This window comes from Urocampus carinirostris, chromosome 14 (genome assembly GCF_059441175.1).
Source record: "Urocampus carinirostris isolate Australia breed hairy pipefish chromosome 14, RoL_Ucar_1.0, whole genome shotgun sequence".
Taxonomy (NCBI): domain Eukaryota; kingdom Metazoa; phylum Chordata; class Actinopteri; order Syngnathiformes; family Syngnathidae; genus Urocampus; species Urocampus carinirostris.
Window position 1 is genome coordinate 3218353 of NC_142362.1, and position 26091 is coordinate 3244443.

At 41.7% G+C, this 26091-nt stretch overlaps 1 long non-coding RNA gene across 1 annotated transcript; it reads left to right on the forward strand.

The window, feature by feature from the left end:
* On the forward strand, positions 1 to 24542 carry LOC148352454 (uncharacterized). The gene is made up of 3 exons (XR_015852716.1): positions 1 to 79; positions 21589 to 21651; positions 24408 to 24542. It is a non-coding gene; the product is annotated as an uncharacterized LOC148352454 (long non-coding RNA).
* Positions 24543 to 26091: the final 1549 nt, after the last annotated feature.

A 26091-nucleotide genomic window follows, 5' to 3' on the forward strand; every position in this document is an offset into this window, starting at 1 on the left:
GTGGCTGGCAGATGGAGACGAAGCCAGCGAACCGAGAGGCGCGTGCGGAAAGTGCGGCGGTGTCGCGCCATGTGCCCAGGTAGCGCTCACTCTTCACACTCACAAAAAAAAAACGACTTTCACTTCTTTTCACTGATAGTTCATCTCTTTAAATGCATGGCGACCAAAACATGGAAGGTAGGACGGCTTCTTCTTTCTTGTCGGCATGCGCGTGAGTGTTTTGTTTGTGTTCGTGTTGCATGTTGAACTTTTATTCAAGATGGATGACACTTGTGTGATCGTTTTCCTTTATATTTATATTCATGTTATTATCAACGTATATTTTTGGATATGTGTAGCTTTCGTGTTTATTTAAATACGCGAGAAACTAACAGTAATACATCTGTAATAATTGTTATGGTATAATCCTTATATTATCTTTTAATGGGGAGACATTTTAAACATGACATTTTGGCAGAACAAAGTTACTAATGTGTCGTTCGCGAACAAAACGGCTTTATGAACCGGCTCTTTGAAGTGAACTCCGGGAGTCAGTGTGATGGTTTTCCTTTATATTTCTATTAATGTTATTTACAACGTATATTTTGGATATGTAGAGCTTTCGTGTTTATTTAAATACGCGAGAAACTAACAGTAATACATCTGGAATAATTGTTATGGTATAATCCGTATATCATCTTCAATATACCAGCTCAGTAGCCTAGATGGTAAGGCGCCCGCTTTGAGACTGGGAGGTCGGTGCTTCGCGCCCCGGCCGAGTCATTCCTAAGACTTAAAAAGTGGTCGGCGGCGCCCTCTGTTGGCTACGGCTGCATCGGCTCGCTACAACGGGTCAGGTGTATCGACATTTCGTTCTGTGTACATTGTTACAAAGAATGACAATACAAAGGAAATTATTATTATTATTATTATTAATGGGGAAGACATTTTAAACATGACATTTTGGCAGAACAAAGTTACTAATGTGTCGTTCGCGAACAAAACGGCTTTATGAACCGGCTCTTTGAAGTGAACCACGGGAGGCGGTGTGATGGTTTTCCTTTATATTTCTATTAATGTTATTTACAATATATACTTTGGATATGTATAGCCGTGTTTGAGTTTTTTAATACTCGAGAAACTAAAAGTAATACATCTGGGGGCGGCAGTGGCTCAGGAGGTCGAGCGCTCGTCTTGGGATCAAGAGATCGCAGTTCGAATCCCGGCTCCTCCGTGTTACATGTCGAAGTGTCCTTGGGTAAGACACTGAACCCCTAATACCCCCAATAAGCAGGTTAGCGTCTTACATGGCTGCAATACAAAGCCGCTATTGGGAAATGTGAAGCACATTGTAAAGCGCTTTGGGAAGTCATTGACTTGAAAAGCGCTATATAAATATTTCATTTCATTTATAATAATGCTGATAGAGATTTGTCCCTTTGTAAGCGGTGAATACTTACGATTTTGGTTTATATTGAGTATCATTTGACTCTTTAACTGACGTGGATTTTAAACCTGGGGCGTTTTTCTGCCTACTCTTTTTTAATTTTCATCGAAACAAGTTCTGTTTGCAACAGTTTCGGTGATTATTAAAGAAAACAACATTCCTGTTCCCAGGTCGGGAATATTTCATTTCATTTATATAGCGCTTTTCAAGTCAATGACTTCCCAAAGCGCTTTACAATGTGCTTCACATTTCCCAATAGCGGCTTTGTATTGCAGCCATGTAAGACGCTAACCTGCTTATTGGGGGTATTAGGGGTTCAGTGTCTTACCCAAGGACACTTCGACATGTAACACGGAGGAGCCGGGATTCGAACTGCGATCTCTTGATCCCAAGACGAGCGCTCGACCTCCTTAGCTACTGCCGCCCAATGTTAATGGATATGTATAGCCGTGTTTGGGTTTTTTAATTCTCGAGAAACTAAAAGTAATACATCTGTAATAATTGTTATGTTATAATCCTTATATCATCTTTAATGGGGGAGACATTTTAAACATGAAATTTTGGCAGAACAAAGATACTAATGTGTCGTTTGCGAACAAAACGGCTTTATGAACCGGCTCTTTGAAGGAACTACGGGAGCCGGTGTTTTGCAGAAACGTCCCGACCTGGGAACAGGAATGTTGTTTTCTTTAATAATCACCGAAACTGTTGCAAACAGAACTTGTTTCGATGAAATTAAAAAAGAGTAGGCAGAAAAACGCCCCAGGTTTAAAATCCACGTCAGTTAAAGAGTCAAATGATACTCAATATAAATAAAAATCGTAAGTATTCACCGCTTACAAAGGGACAAATCTCTATCAGCATCAGGCATTTGTAGGACCACTCTCGAGACGCTTGTTTTGTCTTGTGATTGGTCAATATGCGTTTTTCTGCAAGGGATTCTAATTTGTTGACTTTGTTGCATATATAAAAAGTTAAACTTGTTTTGTATTTTCTCATTTTTTTCGGGAGATCTGTTCATTTTTCGATTCGTTCTTTCTTTGTTCCCGTGTCTCACGGTTAGCTTTTTCGACGCAACACATTTAAAATTTGTTCTTGTATTTCTTAGTTTATTGAAAAGTCAATATTTCTTATTGACATCTTGTTGTCTTGTGTGTTTTTCCGAGTGACTCGACTTTGAAGTTGCTTAGCATAAAAAGGTTGAAATATGTTAAAAGGACATGGTAGAGTGAAATGATGCTATTATGATTTTGTAGACTAATATAATTTGAAAACATATTTATTCATTTTGTGTGTTTTATTTATCTATTTTTTGGCTTAATTCCAAGTTATTTTTTGCACACGGTCACGTCATAATTGGTAATATATAAATCAAAGTAGCTAAACAATCTGAAGGATTTGGAGAACCGGCTCTTTCAGTAAAAAGAGCCGGTTCTTTAAAATGAGCTGAAATTCCAATCACTAACATTTTGGAGATGTTTTGCTTCGGTAGGGTGTTAAAATACTTCTGAAACCACAAGTAATGCATTTGTACTCCATTGTGTGGTATTTTCTTTTTATAATCTTTAACGGAGCCGACATATTTTCACCGTCCTAAAATTCGGGCACAACAAAGTGAGGTGTGAGTGTGAGTTGCAGAAGCAATGGTGCTTGGTAGAGTATTGGCAAGCCTAAGGAATGTGTGAGACTTCGCCCCAGATCTCTTTGTTCCCTTGCACTCATTCTGCCTCCTCTCTTCTTCTCGGTCCAGGGTTGCACAACACGCACTCACACAGGGTTGGGTAGGGTTACTTTAACTGGATTACTTTCAATTACTTTTGGATTACAATGTGCTCCACATTTACCAATAGCGCCCTTGCAGCCATGTAAGGCGCTAACCTGCTTATTGGGAGTATTAGGGGTTCAGTGTCTTACCCAAGGATACTTCGACATGTAACACGGATAAGACGGGATTCGAACTGGGATCCCTTGATCCCAAGACGAGCGCTCTACCTCCTGAGCCACTGCCGCACATTGTAAAGCGCTATATAAATGAAGATCATTTCATTTCATTACTCCAATACCAAATATGCTAATCAAAGACAAAAGAAACTAAATATGAATACAATGATGACTCACAACACGTGGTAAGCTTTCTCTCCTGGCTTTGATCTCTTCGATCTCCGGCAAAACGAACATCAAATGCGACAGAAACAAAATGAAAATAAATCCAATCATTTTTTTGCCGTTCCATGTATTACGTTACTCCCCGAGCTGTTTGGATTGATTTTCATTTTGTTTCTGTCGCATTTGATGTTCGTTTTGCCGGAGATCAAAGAGATCAAAGCCAGGAGAGAAAGCTTACCACGTGTTGAGTGTCATCATTTTATTCCTATTTAGTTTCTTTTGTCTTTTATTAGCATATTTGGTATTGGAGTAATCCAAAAGTAATTGAAAGTATTTCAGTTAAAGTAACCCTACCCAACCCTGGTTTTGCCAGAAATCAAAGAGATCAAAGCCAGGAGAGAAAGCTTACCACGTGTTGTGAGTCATCATTTTATTCCTATTTAGTTTCTTTTGTCTTTTATGAGCATATTTGGTATTGGAGTAATCCAAAAGGAATTGAAAGTAATCAAGTCAAAGTAACCCTACCCAACCCTGGTTTTGCCGGAAATCAAAGAGATCAAAGCCAGGAGAGAAAGCTTACCACGTGTTGTGAGTCATCATTTTATTCATATTTAGTTTCTTTTGTCTTTTATTAGCATATTTGGTAGTCATTGAAAGTAATCCAGTTAAAGTAACCCTACCCAACCCTGCACTCACACATCCCCTTGCACACACACACATGCTGCAAGCGACTTTCGCAGAAAACCAGTCACAACTTCCCACTAGCAGAAGAGATATGTAAGGAATGCGATTCCCATATATTTATACTTATTTTATCGTCCGCTAAAAGGGGAAACAAGAAAATGTCGAGCATACCCGAATTTCTCCCCTTATTTATGATTGCAATTCCCCTTATTAAACTTACAAACACAAATCGGCACCTATTTATTCACAGCAAAGCAGTCTTTTTAGAATAAAAACGAATATAAGAAGTTATCTATTTCTCACCCCACCCACAGTAAATTTAGCGTTGCTTATTAGATAGATAGAGATAGATAGATAGATACTTTATTCATTCACACATAATAATTTCTCTTGTGATTAGTCAATATGCGTTATTCTCAGGGTTGGGTAGGGTTACTTTAACTGGATTACTTTCAATGACTTTTGGATGACTCCGATACCAAATATGCTCATAAAAGACAAAAGAAACTAAATATGAATACAATGATGACTCACAACACGTGGTAAGTTTTCTCTCCTGGCTTTGATCTCTTTGATCTCTGGCAAAACCAGGGTTGGGTAGGGTTACTTTAACTGGATTACTTTCAATGACTTTTGGATGACTCCAATACCAAATATGCTAATAAAAGACAAAAGAAACTAAATGGGAATAAAATGACTCCATTTTGTGCAGGCTTTCCATGTGTTCTGTTACTCCCCAAGCCTGCACAAAATTTTGTTATTTTATTCCTATTTCGTTTCTTTTGTCTTTTATTAGCATATTTGGTATTGGAGTCATCCAAAAGTCATTGAAAGTAATCCAGTTAAAGCAACCCTACCCAACCCTGGTTATTCTGCAGGGATTCTAGTTTGTTGACTTTGTTGCACATATAAAAGGTTAAACTTGTATTTTCTCTTTTTTTTTTTTTTTGGTAAATTTTTTGATTTGTTCTTTCTTTGTTCCTGCGTCTCATATCCAATTAATTAGACGTAGCAGTGTAGGATTTTGCAGATCAATCAACGGTATACAGGGTTGGGTAGGGTTACTTTAACTGGATTACTTTCAATGACTTTTGGATGACTCCAATACCAAATATGCTAATAAAAGACAAAAGAAACTAAATAGGAATAAAATGATGACTCACAACACGTGTAAGCTTTCTCTCCTGGCTTTGATCTCTTTGATCTCCGGCAAAACCAGGGTTGGGTAGGGTTACTTTAACTGGATTACTTTCAATGACTTTTGGATTACTCCAATACCAAATATGCTCATAAAAGACAAAAGAAACTAAATATGAATAAAATGATGACTCACAACACATGGTAAGCTTCCTCTCCTGACTTTGATCTCTTTGATCTCCGGCAAAACGAACATCAAATGCGACAGAAACAAAAAATAAATCCAACATCATTTTAGCCGTTCCATGTATTCCATTACTCCCCGAGCCTGCACAAAATTGAGTCATTTTATACATTTTTAGTTTCTTTTGTCTTTTATGAGCATATTTGGTATTGGAGTCATCCAAAAGTCATTGAAAGTAATCCAGTTAAAGTAACCCTACCCAACCCTGACAGTATAGCCGCCTGCTACCGGTGACCGAGACGATATGGATTAGAGCCGAAATGAATTTTAATTGAATTGAATTGTCATTAATTAATTAATTAATTAATTAATTAATTAATAGTCATTAATTGCCCTGTGATTGGCTGGCAAGCAGTTCAGGGTGTCCCCTGCCCACTGCCCGATGATTGCTGGGATGGGCTCCAGCACCCCCGCGACCCTACTGAGGATAAGCGGTGTAGCTCATGAGATGAGATGAGATGAATTGTCATTAATATCAATGTTGGGAAAAATTGTATGCAATGAGATTAGACGTGACACTCCGGGGTAAATATTTAATAAATAATCGGATAATTATGCATCTTTTTTCTGAAATGTAGCATGACGTTGATTTAACTATGTGGAGAACGATAATGAACACAATGAAAAAAATTGTAATAACGTAATGAAGGGATCTCCAAGAACAGAAAAAAACCACCAAGAACATAGAATATAAAAATCAAGGAACTAAGAGGTTAAGTAGAAAAAAACATTGATAAAGAGTTTAAAGGGACTAAAAAATAAAAGGCCAAAAATAAATATTTAAAACGTAGAGCAGGGGTGTCAAACTCATTTGAACTCGGGGGCCACACGATAGAACAAACATTCTGTCGGGGGCCGGACGAGTAAATTTAAGGGAAAGAAAAAGAGAGATAAAGAAATAAGAGAGAGAGAGGAAGGGGAAAGGAGAGAGGGCAAGACAAAGAAAGAAAAAGAGAGATAGGGAGAGAGCGTGAGAAACAAAAGAGATAAAAAGTCGTGAGAGAGGGGGAAAAGAAAGGGAGAGGAGGAAAGAAATCCAAAGAGAAATAGAAAGACAGAAGGAGAGAAAAGAGAAAAGAAAGCACAAAGGGTAGGAAGAGAGGAAGAGACAGGAGAGAAAAGGAAAAAAGGAAGTTGGAGCAAAAGAGGTTAAAAGACACAGAGAGAGAAAGAGACAAAGAGCAACAAAGGAAGAGGAAAAAGAGAGACACAGAGTGAAAGAGACAGAGACAGTGGGAGAAGAGGGGTGGGAAAGAGAATGAGAGAGAGAGAGAGAGAAAGAGAAAAAAATACAAGTACAGTGTCTTTGTTCGAGGCACCTGGCTTTGGCAACATTAAGTTGACATATTTCAACCTGCAGCTTGTTTTTCTCTTGCGCTTCTCGGAGCGTTGTCTCGCGGGCCGGATTCAATCCCTTAGCGGGCCTCATCTGGCCCGCGGGCCGCCTGTTTGTCACCTGTGACGTAGAGCTTTTAGACTGACCAAAGTTCTAATGGTTGTGAATGAAACAAATTATTGTGCATTGTAGTAATAGTGAAATTTGAAAAAGTACCATATTTTCCGGACTATAAGGCGCACCTAAAAGTCTTATTTTTTTTCAAAAGCTGACCATGCGCCTTATAATACAGTGCGCCTTATATATGGATCAATATTAAATCGCAAGGTCTCGCAACTTACGCAACAGCCGCCGACTCGATTTTCCCCCGAACGTGGAGTAGTCCGCGGTGTATGCTGCGATTTATATACCGGCGTTTCATTGGCTAACCAATGTGTCAATCATCATTTGAATCGATCGCTATTGGCTAAAATTATTCGAGCCTCGGATAGGCTAGAGGGCCGAAACAAACCCTGCGATTGGCCGAAAAAGATGTGTCAATCATCATTTAAATCGAACTCGTTTGACTTGATTGTGTCACGGACCGGAACGGACACAGGACTCAATAACATACGTTTCTCAGTTTTTATTGAAAAGAGAGAGAGAGTAAGGCTTGCTTGCTTGATCCGAGGACTGATGGAAAACGGGAGTGACACTTCTGTGTAAGTCGTTTGGCCGGGGCTGGAGATCAGAGGAGATGTCGAGTTCGTAATCGGGGTCGTAGGTAGGAGGCAGGCAGGTAACGAGGCAAAACGGGTCAAGTAACGGGGGCAGGCAGAACGGGCGTCATCAGGTCCAGAAACGGGTCAAAAACCAAGATCGGGCAGGAGAAAGGTTTAGCAGAAACGGAGTCGGACGAGAATGCCAACTGAGTGGAATACAACAGCTCGCAACGATCTGACAATGACTGAGAGGAAGCTGGGGGTTTAAAAAGGAGTGTCCACCAATTGTGTCACAGACCAGAGCGGACACAGGACTCAATAGCGTACATTTCTCAGTTTTTATTGAAAAGAGAGGGAGAGTAAGGCTTGCTTGATCCGAGGACTGACGGAAATAGTTAGTCGTTTGGCCGGGGCTGGAGATCAGAGGCGATGTCGAGTTCGTAATCGGGGTCGTAGGCAGGGGGCAGGCAGGTAACGAGGCAAAACGGGTCAGGTAACGGGGGCAGGCAGAACGGGCGTCATCAGGTCCAGAAACAGGTCAAAAACGAACATCGGGCAGAAACGGAGTCGGACGAGAATGCTCACTGAGTGAAATACAACAGCTCGCAACGATCTGACAATGACTGAGAGGAAGCCGGGGCTTTAAAAGGGAGTGTCCACCAATTGTGTCAGAGACCAGAACGGACGCAGGACTCAATAGCGTACGTTTCTCAGTTTTTATTGAAAAGAGAGGGAGAGTAAGGCTTGCTTGATCCGAGGACTGACGGAAATAGTTAGTCGTTTGGTTGGGGCTGGAGATCAGAGGCGATGTCGAGTTCGTAATCGGGGTCGTAGGCAGGGGGCAGGCAGGTAACGAGGCAAAACGGGTCAGGTAACGAGGGCAGGCAGAACGGGCGTCATCAGGTCCAGAAACGGGTCAAAAACCAAGATCGGGCAGGAGAAAGGTTTAGCAGAAACGGAGTCGGACGAGAATGCCAACTGAGTGGAATACAACAGCTCGCAACGATCTGACAATGACTGAGAGGAATCCGGGGGTTTAAAAGGGAGTGTCCACCAATTGTGTCACAGACCAGAACGGACACAGGACTCAATAGGGTACGTTTCTCAGTTTTTGTTAAAAAGAGAGGGAGAGTAAGGCTTGCTTGATCCGAGGACTGACGGAAATAGTTAGTCGTTTGGCCGGGGCTGGAGATCAGAGGCGATGTCGAGTTCGTAATCGGGGTCGTAGGCAGGGGGCAGGCAGGTAACGAGGCAAAACGGGTCAGGTAACGAGGGGCAGGCAGAACGGGCGTCATCAGGTCCAGAAACAGGTCAAAAACGAACATCGGGCAGAAACGGAGTCGGACGAGAATGCTCACTGAGTGAAATACAACAGCTCGCAACGATCTGACAATGACTGAGAGGAAGCCGGGGGTTTAAAAGGGAGTGTCCACCAATCAGCTGTCCGGGCTGTTGGCGCCAATCAATCACGACAGATTGATTTGCCGTTTGGTGATCGTCGGTGTACCCATCATTGACAAATTTGCGGTTTTCCGTACAGATTTTCTCGTACGTCGTACACGTCTTAAAATGCATACTTTGTACGGCAAACACGTACAACTTGACAGGTATGGGAAAGAGTACATGTGTGTGGTGGGGATGCAGTGGGTGGCTCAAGAGCGAGCACTGTTTGGCATTGCACGTGAGTGTGTGGGCGGTTGCGTAGGTGAGCGGGTGCAGAGCTCTCCTTGAGCACATATTTCAAGTGCGTAGGTGTTGAATTTGCATAGGGGCCAAAATCATGCCAGCGCCAGATTTCAAGGAGAAACCAAATTCACCTTTAATTTTTTACATAAAAATTTCTCGTGAGTTAAATCAACATCGTGTTCAATTTCAGAAAAAAAAGATGCATAATGATCTGATTATTTATGAAATATTTACCCCGGAGTGCCACGTCTAATCTCATTGCATACAATTTTTCCCAACATTGATATTAATGACAATTCATCTCATCTCATCTCATGAGCTACACCGCTTATCCTCAGTAGGGTCCCGGGGGTGCTGGAGCCCATCCCAGCAATCATCGGGCAGTGGGCAGGGGACACCCTGGACCGGTTGCCAGCCAATCGCAGGGCACACGGGGACAGACAACTCACTCGCTCATTCACACCTAGGGACAATTTGGACCGGCCAATTCACCTGAAATGCATGTTTTTGGAATGTGGGAGGAAACCGGAGTGCCCGGAGGAAACCCACGCAAGCACGGGGAGAACATGCAAACTCCGCACAGGAAGTCCGGTTGCTAGATTTGAACCCACACAACAGGTTTCCAAGACCTTAGAACTGTGCCGCACACGCGCTAACCACTGCGCCACCGTGCTGCCCTTAATGAATAATGTTATATATAATTATAATATATAATATTACAGTACACTAGTTACCGACAAGTTGAATAATCAGGTAATAAATCATTTTTTCCTAAATTAAACATGACGTTGATTGAAATATGTTGTCATGAACCGGAACAGGATCAGGACCCAAACGTGTGACGTTTCTCACACAAGCCTTTTATTTTACGGGAAAGGGGGAGTCATGCACGTTAGGCAGCAGTCTGGCGTGGAATGACAGGAAGCCAGAGGCCGACGAGATCGATTCCAATTGCCCGAGTTGATATCGGACCGATGGGGTCGATACCGGACAGGACGGGACAGACAGGATAGATAATGAATCGGGATATCGAAAATAAACAGAAACTAGACGCGAACGAAAACTGGAGAAAATAATAAACAGGACAAAAATAGTCAGGAACGAAACTGGAAACCGATATTAAACAGGACAAAAATAAACAGGACCAATACCGGACAGGAAATGCCAACAGGAAACAAGACCGAGTCAAAACCCATGTCTTGCGGGGCAGAGGTTCATTGATGGACCGACAAACGAAGAGTGAGAGCACTGAGCTTAAATAGACGGAAAGCCAATCTGTCATTGAGCCGCAGCTGGCGCCTTACGGGCGAGGCCAATTGGGCGCCATGGCAACCGTGACATTTAGCATTTAATTTTAGTCGAGTCATGCACGTTAGGCAGCAGTCCGGCGTGGAATGACAGGAAGCCAGAGGCCGACGAAATCGATACCGTTTGCCGGAGCAGATATCGGACGGATGGGGTCGATGCCGGACAGGACGGGACAGACAGGATTGATATAAAAACAACATATCGAAATTAAACAGGAAAAACGGGAACGAAAACTGGAGATAATAATAAACAGGATAAAAATAGACGGGAACGATTCCAGACAGGGAATGCAGGCAGGAAACCCATGTCTTGCGGGGCAGAGGTTTGTTGACGGACTGACAAAGGGTGAGTGAGAGCAATGAACTTAAATAGAAGGAAAGCCAATCTGTTTACGAGCTGCTTCCGTAGCGAGCGATGGCGGTGTCAAGGACGGAAAAACAGGTCGATAGCCGGGACAGGAGATCAAAAACGTGGTCGGGATAAAAAATGGGTCATAAGTCGGGACGGGAGAGCAGACGTGGTCAGAATCAAAACAGGTCGTAAGCTGGAGACAGACGGGAGCAAAAACAGGACAGGTGGGAGTCAGGGTCGAAAAAGGCTTGCATAGTATAAACCGAGGTTCGCAGACGGACTGACAAAAGGAGACTGACAGGACTGAGTTCAAATAGTGACAGGGAGCCAATCAGAACCCACGGTGAGTGGCGTCAAATGAGCGGGCACAGCTGAGTCACATCGGTAATCATGACAGAAAACACTGTACACTTACTTGATGTTGACGCTGCCATTTCCATGTGTTTATGTTACCGCTCGAGACAGAGACGCTATTGTGCACGTGGGACTCTTAGCCAAAAATTATATTCATGTAGAGATGCCTCAGTCTGTTGGAAGCACGTTCTAGGTAACTATTTTTTCTCATCAATTAACATCCAATTAATTGTTGGAACCAATGTTCCCTCTAAGCTGGCTCGAAATTGCTAATTAAGAAGTCAAAGTTACAGTGCATGAAGGTCAAAATACACAGGTTCCCCTGACGTTGTGTCCTAAATGCGGTATTTTGAAGTCAATGTCGAACGAAGTTGAAAAGTAAAGTCAGTAGAGTTTTTCGAGAACCGGCTTCTTCGGCTCGGCTCACTAAAGAGAACCGGCTCTTTCGGGTCCCAAACGGCTCTTCGAGGTGTTTTTGCTTCTTGATTCCCTACACGAGCAAATATTATGTAAAATTGTGCACAAAATGACTTAAAGGAAGGGGGGGAAATAGAACAAAAATGAAAAAAAATACCAATATAAAAAAGGAGTGAAAAGCTGAGAAAAAAAGAAACAAAAGGAAGAGAAAAAAGAATGAAAAATTCAGAAAAAAAGCCAGAAGAAAAGAAAAGAAAGAAACAAAGGAAAAAAGGAAAAGTGAAGTTGTGTCGTAAATGTGGTATTTTGAAGTCGAGTCGAAATAGAACGAAGTTGATTAAAGTGAGTAGAGTTTGTCGAGAACCGGCTTCTTCGGCTCGGCTCACTAAAAAGAACCGGCTCTTTCGGGTCCTAAACGGCTCTTCAGGTTGTTTTTGCTTCTTGATTCCCTACACGAGCAAATATAATGTAAAATTGTGCACAAAATGACTTAAAGGAAGGGGGGGAAATAGAACAAAAAAGAAAAAAAATACCAAAATGAAAAAGGAGTGAAAAGCTGAGAAAAAAAGAAACAAAAGGAAGAGAAAAAAGAATGAAAAATTCAGAAAAAAAAGCCAGAAGAAAAGAAAAGAAAGAAACAAAGGAAAAAAGTAAATAGAGAACAAAAAGAAAAAAGTAACAGCTCGGAAAAAATAAACACAATGAGATTTTTTTAAAGGAATTAAAATAAATCGAAAAAAACAAGGAAAAAGAAAAAAAAGTTTGCGTTGCATTCAAATAACGTCCAATTATATCAAGTCAATCTTGATGCCAACATTGTACTTCTACTAAAAAAATGTGATTAAATACAGTTGTGTATCTTACAACCGACTCAATAATCCCTCAAAAATGTTAATATTATGCGACAAAATATATCAGGAAAAAAAAAAGAAAATCTTGTGAAAGAATTGTAAAAAAATGATGTTTGTAGGCCGTAAAACCTTTGCAATAATACATGAGTCAATTCATTCAAAAGAGAAAAATCATTTTGCATTGCCGGAAACTCCGCAAAATGTAACTTGATGTCAAGTTTTGGACATGTTTGATAATGAATTATCTTGCCACACTTGGGATTGCCGTTGCTCACTGTTGTTTCAAGCGTTGCTCACCGACTTTGTGTGAACACCCAGACCCGTAAGGAAAATGACAGGGAACATTGGTTGCAAATCCTATCACATATACACATAATGTTGGAATGGTGGTACAAATACGGGGACATTTTGTCTTAAACGTGAGGACCAAAAGTGGAGCATTGAAGAAGCTTTAACTCAGAAGCCTGGGAATGAACGCGAAAGCTACACTCACAACACATACTCTCACACGCACACACACCGACGTACAGCTGCAGCTCCAAAACGGGGAATTCCCAGTCAACAGTGAAAACACCTCAGCCTTCGCACGGTCTTCCCAGTAACGGGAACGAATTGATAAACCAGAGAAGACGCATCGGGAAACCGGAAACGAGAAGGACCTTTTAAAACAGGGGTGTCAAACTCATTTGAACTCGGGGGCCACACGATAGAACAAACATTCTGTCGGGGGCCGGACGAGTAGATTAAAGAGAAAGAAAAAGAGAGATAAAGAAATAAGAGAAAGGGGGAGGGAAAAGGACAGAGGGCGGGACAAAGAAAGAAAAAGAGAGGGAGGGATAGAGCCTGAGAAACAAAAGAGATAAAAAGTCGTGAGAGAGGGGTAAAAGAAAGGGAGAGGAAGAAAAAAAATGCAAAGGGAAATAGAAAGACAGAAGGAGAGAAAAGAGAAAAGAAAGCGCGAAGGGTAGGAAGAGAGAAAGAGAAAAGAGAGAAAAGGAAAAAAGGAAGTGAGAGCAAAAGAAGTTAAAAAGACACAGAGAGAGAGAAAGAGACAAAGAGCAACAAAGGAAGAGAAAAGAGAGACAGAGAGTGAAAGAGACAGAGACAGAGTGGGAGAAAAGGGGTGGAAAAGAGAGAGAGAGAGAGAGAGAAATAAATACAAGTACAGTGTCTTTGTTCGAGGCACCTGGCTTTGGCAAAATCAAGTTGACATATTTCAACCTGCAGCTTGTTTTTCTCTTGCGCTTCTCTGAGCGTTGTCTGGCGGGCCGGATTCAATCCCTTAGCGGGCCTGATCTGGCCCGCGGGCCGCCTGTTTGACACCTGTGTTTTAAAACAAACGTCGTCCTGCCTGGTAGGGTTCTACCATGACTTGAAATCGAATCGATATTGCGATGTGATGCAGTGTTCTGGTTTGCCCGCGTCCCTGCGTCCTCGACGCATTATTTTTGCTGGGGACGCATCGTCTCAAATCAACGTGCGTCCCCGGGACGCAACTTTTTTGACACGAAATTGTCATTACCATTTTTGAAGAAAGATTTACCGCACTCCAAACTTTTCGTTAGCCATTGTTGTTTTGGTCTCGCGGTTCGAGTTTTCGTCTGCACGCCGATCTCGATTTCAAGTCGTGTAGTGAAAGTCCGTCTCTTTTTAGAGAACCGGCTTTTTCGGCTCAACTCATTAAAGCGGCTCACTTGCTTTGATGCATTATATTATGAATAATGATGTTGTATAAAGAAGTTAAGAAAAAAGGGAAGTATAAAAGGAGAAAATGAAAGAAAGACAGGTTTGTGGTGATGCCTTTTAATCAGTATATTACTGACAATAATTTAATGCAGAAAATGAAATCATAATTTGAATAAGAAAATTCTACTTAATTATACAGTGGGACCTCGGTTATCGCGGTTAATGGGGACCAAAACCACCCGCGATTAGTGAAAATCCGCGAAGTAGCGGCGCACCTTAAAAAAAAATAAAAAAAAATTTAATTTTTTTTTAATTTTTTTATTTTGTTATTATTAGTTTTTAGACCCGGTTAATGGGGACCAAAACCACCCGCAAAGAGTGAAAATCTGCGAAGCCCCTCCAAAAATGCTAAAAAATTTTTTAATTTTTTTTTACATGTACATGTTATTTATTTTTATTTTATTATTATTATTTTTTAGACCTGCGAAGCTCTGAACCCGCGAACGTGGAACCACGAAGTAGCGACGCCCCTCCAAAAATGCTTAATTTTTTTTATTTTTTTTTAATTATTATTTTATTTTGGGGCAGCACGGCGGCGCAGTGGTTAGCGCTTGTGCGGCACAGTTCATGTCATGGGAACCTGTCGTGGGTTCAAATCCAGCTCCAGACTCCCTGTGCGGAGTTTGTATGTTCTCCCCGTGCTTGCGTGGGTTTCCTCCGGGCACTTCGGTTTCCTCCCACATTCCAAAAACATGCATTTCAGGTGAATTGGCCGGTCCAAATTGTCCCTAGGTGTGTATGAGCGAATGAGTTGTCTGTCCCTGTGTGCCCTGCGATTGGCTGGCAACCAGTTCAGGGTGTCCCCTGCCCACTGCCCGGAGATGGCTGGGATGGGCTCCAGCCCCCCCGCGACCCTAATGAGGATAAGCGGTACGGCTAATGAGATGAAATGAGATTATTTTATTTTATTACTATTTATTTTTAGACCTGCGAAGCTCTGAACCCGCGAACATGGAACCACGAAGTAGCGACGCCCCTTCAAAAATGCTAAAAAAATAAGTAAATAAATACATGTTTTTTTAATTTTTTTTTTATTTTATTTTATCATTATTATTTTTATCCGCGAACGTCGAAGCGCAAGGTAGCGAGGTCCCACTGTATTTGCATGTATTTTTTTTCTTCTACAGTGAACGTCCAAGCGACTTCATTTTTGAATTTTTTTTCTAATAAACCTCATTCACGTCGAGCAACTCAGTGTCTCACAACAAAATGTTCATGACACTTTATATATGATATCACGAAACAAATGTACAATATAACATGTTAACTACATAAATAAACAGGTTTGAAAAAAAAAAAGATAGTTTGTAAGGGCATGGAGCACACTCAATTTTGGGGAGCCATAGATCTCTGTTGGGACCCATAGATGACTCACAACACGTGGTAAGCTTTCTCTCCTGGCTTTGATCTCAAAACTAAAATCAAATGCGACAGAAACAAAATGAGAATAAATCCAACATCATTTTTGCCGTTCCATGTATTCCGTTACTCCCCAAGCCTGCACAAAATGGAGTCATTTTATTCATATTTACTTTCTTTTGTCTTTTATGAGCATATCTGGTATTGGAGTCATCCAAAAGTCATTGAAAGTAATCCAGTTAAAGTAACCCTACCCAACCCGGGTTTTGCCGGAGATCAAAGAGATCAAAGCCAGGAGAGAAAGCTTACCACGTGTTGTGAGTCATCATTTTATTCATATTTATTTTATTTTGTCTTTTATGAGCATATTTGGTATTGGAGTAATCCAAAAGTCATTGAAAGTAATCCAGTTAAAGTATCCCTACCCAACTCTGGTCGTCGGGAGGTTGAAAAGGAGGCCGCCCTGTCAGGAGTTGACGTATTTTGCAGGGGTCGATTTCAGTACACGGGGTTGGCATGAGATATCCTCCCGCTCTATGAGAGTTTACGTCAATTAAGCGGCTGCATGTCGACAGAACCAAACAAAAACAAACAAAACATGTCCTTGGAGTTTGTTATGTGCAAATCCAAGCCTTGACTTTCAAAAGAAAACCCCGTAACTCAAATTTGTCAGGTCCGGAACAGAAACCGGACCCACTTGCGTGACGTTTACCACAAGTTTTATTGAAGGAAAGATGAAATGTTCGCTGGAGGTGGGAAGAAAATCGCTTTCGTACTCGGATTGTGATCCGAACACGGAAGTGGGTCTTCCGTAGCGAGCGATGGCGGTGAGCCGACGTTGTCGGGATCAAAACGGGTCGTCGCCGGAGACAAACGGGAGCAAAAACAGCACAGGCGGGAGTCAGGGGTCGAAAAAGGCTTGCCTTGAAAAACAAAGGTTCGCAGACAGACTGACAACAGGGGATTGACAGGAAACGTAACTATTTTCGAGGGAACAGAAAGTTCTGCAGAAATACAGAGAAAAAACAATCAGGAATTTACTCAAAAACATAAAGAAAGTAAGAAGAAAATAATACAGTAATCCCTCGGTTGTCGCGGTTAATGGGGACCAAAACCGCAAAAAGTGAAAATCCGCGAAGTAGCGACGCCCCTTCAAAAATGCTAAAAAAACCAACAATTTTTATTTTTAATTATTTCATTTTAGCATTATTTTTTAGACCTGCGAAGCTCTGAACCCGCGAACGTGGAATGCTTTAAAAAAAAAAAAAAAAAACTATCTTTTTTTTTTTTTTTTTTTTTTAAATATTTTATTTTATTATTAATTTTTTTTTAGACCCGCGAAGTTTTGAACCCGCGAACGTGGAACCGCGAAGTAGCGAGGTCCCACACAAAATTGTGTGCTGGTTTTTACTTTAATACCCACTGCCCGATGATTGCTGGGATGGGCTCCAGCACCCCCGCGACCCTACTGAGGATAAGCGGTGCAGCTAAGGAGATGAGATATGTACTATTGTTATTTTTGCTGTAGAATCTTAAACAGCTTCATAAAAAATAAAAGTTAATAAATATATTTTCCTGCACTACCTTACAAGCAGATAATTACTCGACTAAAAGGAAAAATAAATAGTAATCTGCTGCCACCTAGTCAAGTCACATTAATTTGTACAGCCCTTAATCCCAAAAATGTCTCAAAGGACTGCACAGGATTACAATGACACCATCCCATGGGGCGGCAGTAGCTCAGGAGGTAGATTGCTCCTCTTGGGATCAAGGGATCCCAGTTCGAATCCCGGCTCGTCCGTGTTACATGTCGAAGTGTCCTTGGGTAAGACACTGAACCCCTACTACCCCCAATAAGCAGGTTAGCGCCTTACATGGCTGCATGGCCGTTATTTTTTTTGGGCGGCAGTGGCTCAGGAGGTAGAGCGCTCGTCTTGGGATCAAGGGATCCCAGTTCGAATCCCGGCTCGTCCGCGTTACATGTCGAAGTGTCCTTGGGTAAGACACTGAACCCCTACTACCCCCAATAAGCAGGTTAGCGCCTTACATGGCTGCATGGCCGTTATTTTTTTTGGGCGGCAGTGGCTCAGGAGGTAGAGCGCTCGTCTTGGGATCAAGGGATCCCAGTTCGAATCCCGGCTCGTCCGTGTTACATGTCGAAGTGTCCTTGGGTAAGACACTGAACCCCTACTACCCCCAATAAGCAGGTTAGCGCCTTACATGGCTGCATGGCCGTTATTTTTTTTGGGCGGCAGTGGCTCAGGAGGTAGAGCGCTCGTCTTGGGATCAAGGGATCCCAGTTCGAATCCCGGCTCGTCCGTGTTACATGTCGAAGTGTCCTTGGGTAAGACACTGAACCCCTAATACCCCCAATAAGCAGGTGAGCGCCTTACATGGCTGCAAGGCCGCTATTGGGAAATGTGGAGCACATTGTAAAGCGCTTTGGGAAGTCATTGACTTGAAAAGCGCTATAGAAAATGCAGATCATTTCATTTCATCCCCTGATCTTAAACCAACATGCGGGCAAGGTAAAAGTCAAAACCTTAGCTTGAGGAAAAAAGAAACCAAGAGAAGGGGCCTCAGTGGTAATCCCCCTTCCAGGATGACATGGGTGGAATAGATTTAGCATTGGGTAACCCTTTTGACCCTGACTCTCTCCTGTCCTGATTCCTGTTCGATTCCCGGCTCTGACCCCTTTTCTGAACTTGACGTTTTTGCTCCCCCGTCCCGGCCATCGATCTGTTTTTCCCCGCTCCCGACACTGCCTTCGCACTTCCGCGTCTGAGTAACCTGCTCCCCACAATCAACGATCTACGGGTCCTGTACACTACCCTTTCCCCTCTTCCTAATAAAACTAAGAGAAACACACGCAAGTGGGTCCTGTTTTCGTCCTGGTCCTGACAGTACTGGAGTATTTGGAAAACTGGCTATGAAAGTTCTGAAAAAGTGCTGGAATTTGGCAGCGAAAAGGGTGCAAAAACCCGGGTTATCACCAACTGTCCAAGAAACATAATTTAAAACCTAATTATTTCGTGAAAATGTCATTTTTGTCCGATGACGTGAGGCTTCACATGTTCCAGTTCAAGCAACTCATCCAGCATGACTCATGACGAAAAAATGGAACCTTTTCACCTCAGTTATCACCTTTCCTAAAACGGTGCTTGAATTTTGAGTGGAGCGCTTGTAAATTTTTGAAATTTTTGGCAGGCTTCCCAACAAATAGACCAGGGGTGTCAAACTCATTTTAAGTCGGGGGCCACACGATAGAACAAACATTCTGCCGGGGGCCACACTAGCAGAGAAAGAAAAAGAGAGATAAAGAAATAAGAGAAGGAGGGAGGGAAAAGGAGAGAGGGCGGGACAAAGAAAGAAAAAGAGAGGGAGAGAGCGTGAGAAACAAAAGAGATAAAAAGAGAAGTCGTGAGAGAGGGGTAAAGAAAGGGAGAGCAAGAAAGAAATCCAAAGAGAAATAGAAAGACAGAAGGAGAGAAAAGAGAAAAAGCGCGAAGGGTAGGAAGAGAGAAAGAGAAAAGGAAAAAGGGAAGTTAGAGCAAAAGAAGTTAAAATGACACAAAGAGAGAGAGACAAAGAGCAACAAAGGAAGAAAAAAAGAGAGACAGAGAGTGAAAGAGACAGAGAGTGGGAGAAAGGGGTGAGAGAGAGAGAGAGAGAGAGAGAGAGGAAGAAAGAAATCCAAAGAGAAATAGAAAGACAGAAGGAGAGAAAAGAGAAAGACAGAAGGAGAGAAAAGAGAAAGACAGAAGAAGAGAAAAGGAAAAAAGGAAGTTAGGGCAAAAGAAGTCAAAAAGACAGAGAGAGAGAGAAAGAGACAAAGAACAACAAAGGAAGAGAAAAAGAGACACAGAGAGTGAAAGAGACAGAGAGTGGGAGAAAAAGGGTGGAAGAGAGAGAGAGAGAGAGAGACAGAGAGAGACAGAGAGATAAATAAATAAAAGTACAATGTCTTTGTGAGAGGCACCTGGCTTTGGCAACATCAAGTTGACATATTTCAACCTGCAGCTTGTTTTTCTCTTGCGCTTCTCTGAGTGTTGTCTCGCGGGCCGGATTCAATCCCTTAGCGGGCCTGATCTGGCCCGCGGGCCGCCTCTTTGACACCTGTGAAATAGACTATGCATTCAATGAAGAAAAATTCAAAATGTCTGCTTTAAAGTGATGCCGACATGCCTCGGGCATTGCATTTGTTTTTCCAATGTTATTAACAACAGCTGGCATTAGTTTGTTAGGCATTGTGGTATAACGTGTCATCGCCCCTTCGGGTCACTCCCAAAAGAATGCTACATGCATGCTATACCTCTAGAGGGCACTATGAAATGTGTATTAGTGCAAGATTAAGTATCAATAGTGGACATTTATTATAGGCCATGCAAAAAAAGGACTTCCTGCAACTGAAAATTTAAGCTACATATCATTATAGTTTTTAGCCAACCTATATGGGCAGATGTATGTCTCAAAAATGTTTTGGGTGATTTAACCAAGATCTATAAATCAGATGTATTGATACATGCACATGCAAGATTAAAAATTGCAGATGTATGTCAGGACCAGAACGGAGACAGGACCCACTTGCGTTACGTTTCTTTCAGTTTTATTGGGAAGAAGGGAAAGGATTGCACACACGATCCGGAGATCGCTGGTCGCGAGGTGTAGGAAAAAAACGGGTCAGTAGCCAGGGTGGATGAGTAAAAAGCGTGGTAAATATCAGAAAATGGGTCGTTATTCGGGACAGGAGAACAGACGTGGTCGAGATTAAAACAGGTCGTAATTCGGGACGGGAGAGCAGACGTGGTCGAGATTGAACAGATCATAGCGGGAGAAAAACAGGAGCAAAAACACAGGACAGGCGAAGAAGGGCTTGCCGTGTAAAAACGGAGATTCGCAGACGGACCGACAAAAGGGGACTGACATGACAGAGTTTACATACTGACAGGGAGCCAATCTGTCAACAAGCTGCAGCTGGCGCCCACGGGCGGGGCCAAATGGGCACCATGGCAACCGTGACAGAAGCTGGCGCCACACGGCGGGGGCCAATTGGGCGCCATGGGAACCGTGACAGAAACAGAAAATTGGCTTTGAAAGTCCTTAAAAAGCGCTTGAATTTGGCCATGAAAACGATGTACGAACCAGGTAAAAAGACATTATTAACTTGATGACATTAGAATCTAAGGTTCTTTTGGAGTGGCCTTACATATCCACAGGGTTACACTTACGCCCATTTCAGAACCACAGGACTTTTCCAGCCTTTGTTTGTATGAGTTTGTTTGTATTTCATTTACTAGATGGATGTTCCAGATGTGGGCAGCACGGAACACGTCTTAGGTCATGAGATAGAACCTCCTGTGCGGAGTTTGCATGTTCTCCCCGTGCTTGCGTGGGTTTCCTTCGGGCACTCCGGTTTCCTCCCACATTCCAAAAACATGCATTTCAGGTGGATTGGCCGGTCCAAATTGTCCCTAGGTGTGAATGAGCGAGTGAATAGTTGTCTGTCCCTGTGTGCCCTGCGATTGGCTGGCAAGCAGTTCAGGGTGTCTCCTGCCCACTGCCTGAAGATATCTGGGATGGGCTCCAGCACCCCGCGACCCTACTGAGGATAAGCGGTGCAGATAATGGATGGATGGATGGATGTTCCAGATGTAATTAGCAGTGTGGCAAAAAACATGTAGCGGAGCCTGCTATGATACATGGAGTGACCTTCATGAGGTCTGTTGTGACTTGTTCAGCTTTGCTTTGTTTTGCGGGGGAGATGCGGTTCTGTAACTCGGAGATGAGGAAGTGTCCGTGCTGAAAACGCCTGCAGTGTATCAAATGACCCTCACAAGCTTTGTTGTGACTGACTGTCTTCTGCATGTGTGTGCACCTCATAGATCCTGCAACCAAGCATCCCAAGCATCTGTAGAACGTGGACAAGTCAAGATCAACGAGCACAGGTATTAGCATCTCTTTCGAACATCAGGAGTGGGTACCAAAAAGACAGTCACGTCAAGTCATGTTTATTTTTGACGCCCTTAATCACAAAGAGTCTCAAAGGGCTGCACAGATCATAGACTATTGCTAACTACAGACTGTTATGACACCATCCCCTGATCTAAAACCTACATGAGGGCAAATAATACACACATATTATCAACATAAATCATAGGCTATTCATATGCTATGGAGTAGAAGTTTGTTTTAAGCTTAGATTTAACCACTTCCACTGAGGTTCCAGATCAAATCTCAGGGGGAAGAGCATTCCACAGCACCGGGGCCCGGATGGAGAAGGCTCTCGAACCTGCGGATCTCTTCTTGTCTCTTGGGATTACTAGTAGACCAGCATTTTCAGAGCGAAGGCTCCGGACTGTAACATAGGGGGGACGTTAAACCTGAAAGATATAAGAGAGCAAGTCCATGCATGATTTGGTATACTACCAACAGGGTTAGGGATGACAGATGACAATCAACTATCTTCTGAATGAGAAATCTGCCACACTAAACTGTGGAAATTTGGAGGCCTGCCTCACTGAGATAAAAGAATGGATGTCACTCAACTTCTTGCGCCTTTACTCTGAAAAGACCGAAATTGTTCTCAAAAACTGCTCTGAACATTGACAAATGTAATATCACCCAGAGTGACTCATTCAAATAGTTTGGTGTCATAGTTGACCCCGATCTGTCCTTTCAAACACACGTTAAGAATATAACTAGAACAGCTTTTTTCCATCTTCGCAACATTGATAAAATTCGCCCAATGCTGTCTCAGTCGGATGCGGAGATTATAATTCATGCGTCTCGATTCCTGTAATGCCCTACTCTCCGGTCTCCCGAAGTCCAAAACTAAGAGCCTTTAGCTGGTACAAAATGCTGCAGCGAGGCTTTTAACTAAGACAAGAAAGTTTGATGACATTGCCCCGATTTTAGCCTACCTGCATTGGCTCCCTGTTAGCTTAAGATGTGATTTGAAGGTTTTGTTGGTAGTCAGGGTTGGTTAGGGTTACTTTAACTGGATTACTTTTGGATGACTCCAAAACCAAATATGCTAATAAAAGACAAAAGAAACTAAATAGGAATAAAATGACTCCATTTTGTGCAGGCTCGGGGAGTAACGTAACACATGGAACGGCAAAAATGATGTCGGCAAGCTGTTTGGATTTCTTTTCATTTTGTTTCTGTCGTTTTGCCGAAGATCAAAGAGATCAAAGCCAGGAGAGAAAGCTTACCACGTGTTGTGAGTCATCATTTGATTCATATTTAGTTTATTTTGTCTTTTATGAGCATATTTGGTATTGGAGTAATCCAAAAGTCATTGAAAGTAATCCAGTTAAAGTAACCCTACCCAACCCTGGTTTTGCTGGAGATCAAAGAGATCAAAGCCAGGAGAGAAAGCTTACCACGTGTTGTGAGTCATCATTTGATTCATATTTAGTTTATTTTGTCTTTTATGAACATATTTGGTATTGGAGTAATCCAAAAGTCATTGAAAGTAATCCAGTTAAAGTAACCCTACCCAACCCTGGTTTTGCTGGAGATCAAAGAGATCAAAGCCAGGAGAGAAAGCTTACCACGTGTTGTGAGTCATCATTTGATTCATATTTAGTTTATTTTGTCTTTTATGAACATATTTGGTATTGGAGTAATCCAAAAGTCATTGAAAGTAATCCAGTTAAAGTTACCCTACCCAGCCCTGGTTTTGCTGGAGATCAAAGAGATCAAAGCCAGGAGAGAAAGCTTACCACGTGTTGTGAGTCATCATTTGATTCATATTTAGTTTATTTTGTCTTTTATGAGCATATTTGGTATTGGAGTAATCCAAAAGTCATTGAAAGTAATCCAGTTAAAGTAACCCTACCCAACCCTGGTTTTGCTGGAGATCAAAGAGATCAAAGCCAGGAGAGAAAGCTTACCACGTGTTGTGAGTCATCATTTGATTCCTATTTAATTTCTTTTGTCTTTTATGAGCATATTTGGTATTGGAGTAATCCAAAAGTCATTGAAAGTAATCCAGTTAAAGTAACCCTACCCAACCCTGGTTTTGCTGGAGATCAAAGAGATCAAAGCCAGGAGAGAAAGCTTACCATGTGTTGTGAGTCATCATTTTATTCATATTTAGTTTCTTTTGTCTTTTATGAGCATATTTGGTATTGGAGTCATCCAAAAGTCATTGAAAGTAATCCAGTTAAAGTAACCCTACCCAACCATGGTTTTGCTAGAGATCAAAGCCAGGAGAGAAAGCTTACCATGTGTTGTGAGTCATCATTTTATTCATATTTAGTTTCTTTTGTCTTTTATGAGCATATTTGGTATTGGAGTCATCCAAAAGTCATTGAAAGTAATCAAGTTAAAGTAACCCTACCCAACCCTGTTACATCGATTGAGGAATCATAAAGAAAATAATGCTCAGCAAACAGCAACCCTAACAAAGCTCCCCAGAAGAGGGCGCCATTTTCTCAGTGTTAAAGCACAGATATTCACTTCGAAATTGCAATACCGGTCTGAAAAAAAATCGCATTTAGTTTTTACATTCTGCGAGTTAACTTGATTTTACTTGGACATTTGGTCGCGGACAGACTGGACGGGTCAGGATCGGGCATTTCATTGGGCAGAAACGAGTGTTACTGGAGCCAGAAGAGAGGGGGCGAGCTCGCTAAACGCTTGCCCACGCACGAATGTGAGATATTCTAATGAGCAATCTGGGCCTTTTTCACAGCGCTGCCGTCCCACAAAATGTGTGAGATCCAGCCAGTCGAGAGGATCTCGCAGGAACCGTGTCAGGATGCGGTGGGAGGGAAGTGCCTCGCCTCCACCTGTTCAAGGATCAGCCTCAAAACCCACAGCCTGCTGGTAGGTGCTGCCGAAATCAAGAGATTTTACCGTATTTTTCCGATTATAAGTCGTCGTTTCTATCGTAGTTTGGCTGGGGGGTGCGACTTATACTCTGGTGAGACTTATGTGTGAAATTAGGAAGACATTCTAACCAGGTATATCTATCAAAACCAGAACGGAGACAGGACCCCACAAGTTTTATTGGAAGAAAGAGAAAGGGTTGCGCCCACGATCCGGTGATTGCTGGACGCGGGAAGCAGGTCGCTCTGAACACGGAAGTGGATGGCAGTGTCGGGGACGGAAAAACGGGGCAGTAGCCGGGACAGGAGAGCAAAAACGTGGTCGGGGTCGGAAGCGAGTCGTAAGCCAGAATAGGAGAGAAGACGTGGTCGGGGACAAAAAGAGGTCGAAAGACGGGACGGGAGCGTAGACGAGGTCAGGATCAAAAACGGGTCGAAGCCAGGGGAGAAGGGAAATACCACAATAAATGAATTACAAAATAAACAACAAAATAAATTACATAATACATGACGCACAGAATACCACAATAAATAAAAGACAAATTACACGCCAAAATACATACCCAACAAAATACACGACAAAATACAAGACGAAATAAAAACCCCAACAAATACACAATAAAATACACAACAAAATAAATGACAAAATACACGACATAAAATGAGAATAAATAAATTACAAAATACACAACAAAATACATGCCGAAATACAAGACGAAATAAATACCACAATAAAAAATTACAAAATACACAACAAAACAATTGACAATATACCCAACAAAATACTCATGTATATACTAGACAAAATAATTACCACAATAAATAACTGACAAAATACACAACAAAATACATGACAAAATACAAGACGAAATAAATACCACAATAAAAAATTGCAAAATACACAACAAAATACATGACAAAATACATGACAATATACAAAACAAAATAATTACCACAATGAAAAAGTGACAAAATACACAACAAAATAAAGGACAAAATACACGCCAAAATACACAACAAAATACAAAATTAAATAAATACCACAATAAATAGACAAAATACACGCGAAAATACCCAACAAAATACAAAATTAAATAAATACCACAATAAATAACTGACAAAATACACAACAAAATAAATGACAAAATACACGCCAAAATACCCCCAAAAAATACAAAATTAGATAAATATCGCAATAAATAACTGACAAAATATACAACAAAATACATGCCAAAATACCCAACAAAATACAAAATTAAATAAATACCACAATAAATAACTGACAAAATACACAACAAAATAAATGACAAAATACACGCTAAAATACCCCAAAAAAGTACAAAATTAAATAAATATCACAATAAATAACTGACAAAATATACAACAAAATACATGCCAAAATACCCAACAAAATACATGACAAAATACAAGACGGAATAAATACAACAATAAATAAATGACAAAATACACAACAAACGAAAAGACAAAATACATGCCAAAATACCCAACAAAATACAAAATTAAATAAATACCACAATATATAACTGA